This window comes from Sinocyclocheilus grahami, unplaced genomic scaffold (genome assembly GCF_001515645.1).
Source record: "Sinocyclocheilus grahami isolate Dianchi unplaced genomic scaffold, SAMN03320097.WGS_v1.1 scaffold1032.1, whole genome shotgun sequence".
NCBI lineage: Eukaryota > Metazoa > Chordata > Actinopteri > Cypriniformes > Cyprinidae > Sinocyclocheilus > Sinocyclocheilus grahami.
Window position 1 is genome coordinate 21,135 of NW_015506211.1, and position 2,842 is coordinate 23,976.

The following is a 2,842-nucleotide window of genomic DNA, read 5'->3' on the forward strand; positions in this document are numbered from 1 at the left end:
CCATGTTGAGGTTAAGAGTGAGGAGGAAGTGATCCGAGGTGTGCAGTGGAGTAACCAGCACATGATCAGTGGAGCAGTGTCGTGTGTAAATAAGGTCCAGTTGGTTGTCTGATTTGTGAGTAGCCGTAGTTAATGCTCGCTTGAGATCAAAAGAAGCAAGCAGAGTGTGGAAGTCTGCAGCCTGAAGTTTATCTAGGTGGATGTTGAAGTCTCCAAGCATAACTAGGGGAGTACCATCCTCAGGAAAGGTTGAGAGCAGCACATCTAATTCTTCCACGAAGTTACCTAGTGGTCCTGGGGGTTGATAAACAACTATAAAATGGATTTTAAGAGGCTGGTAATAGTGGCTGAATGTGATTCAAAGGAGCTGTTGATACCCAGAGATGGTAAAGGATTAAATTTCCAATCATTAGAGATAAGCAGACCAGTACCTCCACCTTTTCCAGTCAAATGGGGGGAGTGGGAAAAAGAGAAATTATTTGAGAGTGCTGCAGGTATAGCATTGTGCTCTGGTTTGATCCACGTCTCTGTCAGGGCCATGAGGTTTGGTCTTGAATGACTAATAATAGAAGTAATGAAATCGGCTTTGTTTACAGCAGACTGGCAATTCCAGAGACCAATAGAAAAAGAGAGTAGTGTATTAGTAGACGTAGGCGAAGTGCGCAGGTTGTTAGGATTGCGCTGCCTACAGTGTGTGATGCATGGTTTGCGAGTGGTAGTGATAGTAGGGATCTGGAAACACATAGTAAGAATTGGTTATAAAAACTGAAAACAGAAGGGGAACAAGTAGTAGGAAAGAGAATGATTCAAAAGTGATACTTATGTGCCTTGCCGGTGTCCCTGCTCGGTAGAGTTGAATGGTAGAGTCAATGGTCTTTACACTCTTCGGTCTTCACACGAGGAGAGCTTCACACGAAGGCTGCCGCGGTATACTAAGCTTTTTATATTAGTCTAGCAAAACTCAAATTGAATTCAGCTGGACACACTTTCCTGTTTATCACAACAAATGGCAAAGCGCACGACACTGACAAGGTACGCGATACAGTACGAGACCAAACGCGATTTCAGCACATCTCCACACAGTAAACAAAACAAGCATTTCCTAGCAACGACAACTGCGCTAAACACTGAGACAAGAAATAAATACACTTACAAGCTGCTTTTAACTTCTGCTAATTGACTGCTTCTCACAAAGGCTATTTCTTTACACTGTTTTGCTGGCGCTTAATCACACTTTCCTGTTTATCACAACAAATAGCCAAGCAAAGCGCACAACACTGACAAGGTACGCGATACAGTACGAGACCAAACGGACATTTGGTAGCGCATGCTACAACGGGAATGAAGCGTCTCATTCACTCGCTCCGCCATGCTGCTCATGTGTGTTGGGCTTGTTTACATCAGAGTGCGCAAACACAAAAATTATAACAATGTATTTTAGAATTTTATATTTTCACACACACACTTCTTGCACGAGAATGACGTCTCTGCTTTCTGGTGGTGGAAACGCAAGAGTGATCAGGGTGTACCATCCCGAATCATACTGTACTGTACTAGACCATACCGTACCGCTCAGTGGAAACGAGCCATAAGAACAGCCTCATGAACGGGGCTCCAGACTGCGACCAAATTGTTGCATTTTGCAACCATTTTTTCTGCCTGTGCGGCTAAATTTTGTGTGGTCGCACTGGCGTGACCACCGCATTGTTCAACTCAAAAGCACAGCCATTTCTGTTGCATATGAGAAACATCAAACGGTAACGAAACTAATGAAACCGCGCGACTCGTTTGAACTGCGCAGCGCTTGGAGAGCCTTCTCGCCGAGTCAGCAGAAGCGAGAAGGTGCATGCAGTGAGCAGCAAAAATGACGCAAATATTGAGGAAATGATGGATGGTTTTCAAGCTGAAGTAAATTAAAAGACCGCTTCTTAAACCAGAGAAGATGAACATGGTATTCTTGAGGGAAATCGACACCGACATAATTTTTTTATTTATGAACTGCGCAGCGCTTGGAGAGCCTTCTCGCCGAGTCAGCAGAAGCGAGAAGGTGCATGCAGTGAGCAGCAAAAATGACGCAAATATTGAGGAAATGATGGATGGTTTTCAAGCTGAAGTAAATTAAAAGACCGCTTCTTAAACCAGAGAAGATGAACATGGTATTCTTGAGGGAAATCGACACCGACATAATTTTTTTATTTGACTCCTCCGTGCTTGTTAAATGTTCTGTTTGGTCTTAAAGAGACAGCAGCCAATAAATACCTGTTTCTCTCTGCTAATCAAATAACACCACAGCTCTAACAAAGATTAATCTGTATTTAACTTGTGCAGTGAGCACTAGTGCTGTGTTCAAAATATTGATACGACGATGTATCGTCACAGAGATTTGACGATACGAGTATCGATACAGCTGGCCCTGTATCGATATTGTGGTACGTGTGCAGCAGTGGACCGCGCTTAATTTGTTTAAAATTTAGTAGAAAAGTGCAAGGTTTCTAAAAAAGAATGAATAGAGTGTATATAGGCTACAACAAGGTTTAATCTGGCCGCAGAGGAACACAACTGGGTTGGCTGATATAAAGAGACGTAATCCCCAAAACAGAGCTTTACACTTGCGCAATACGGAAATATCTGCTAAATGTGCTACTTATCTTTATCAACCTGGCAACCGTGTGCACATGCGCTGTCTCCACTCTGGATAAATGCGCTTGCTTTCTGAAAACAGCGGTTAGCTTGCAGTTTAGCAATCTCCACTTCAATAATCTATTCTCAGAAAAGTGTAATTCATCAGCTGTTCATTTACGACAGAGAGATGCTGTGTATGTATGAATTACCACCGTTTTGC

General features: G+C 43.0%; 1 protein-coding gene and 1 long non-coding RNA gene across 2 annotated transcripts in view; one reads left to right on the forward strand and one right to left on the reverse strand.

Annotated features, from left to right (window-relative positions):
- LOC107565868 (xylosyltransferase 2-like) overlaps positions 1–2,842 on the forward strand; it is a 36,784-nt gene that overhangs the window by 20,378 nt on the left and 13,564 nt on the right. The window lies entirely within an intron of this gene.
- LOC107565869 (uncharacterized) overlaps positions 1–2,842 on the reverse strand; it is a 22,522-nt gene that overhangs the window by 8,437 nt on the left and 11,243 nt on the right. Inside the window, exon 2 of the long non-coding RNA XR_001606440.1 lies at positions 1,724–1,731. This is a non-coding gene — a long non-coding RNA (uncharacterized lncRNA). The remainder of the gene's footprint in view (positions 1–1,723; positions 1,732–2,842) is intronic.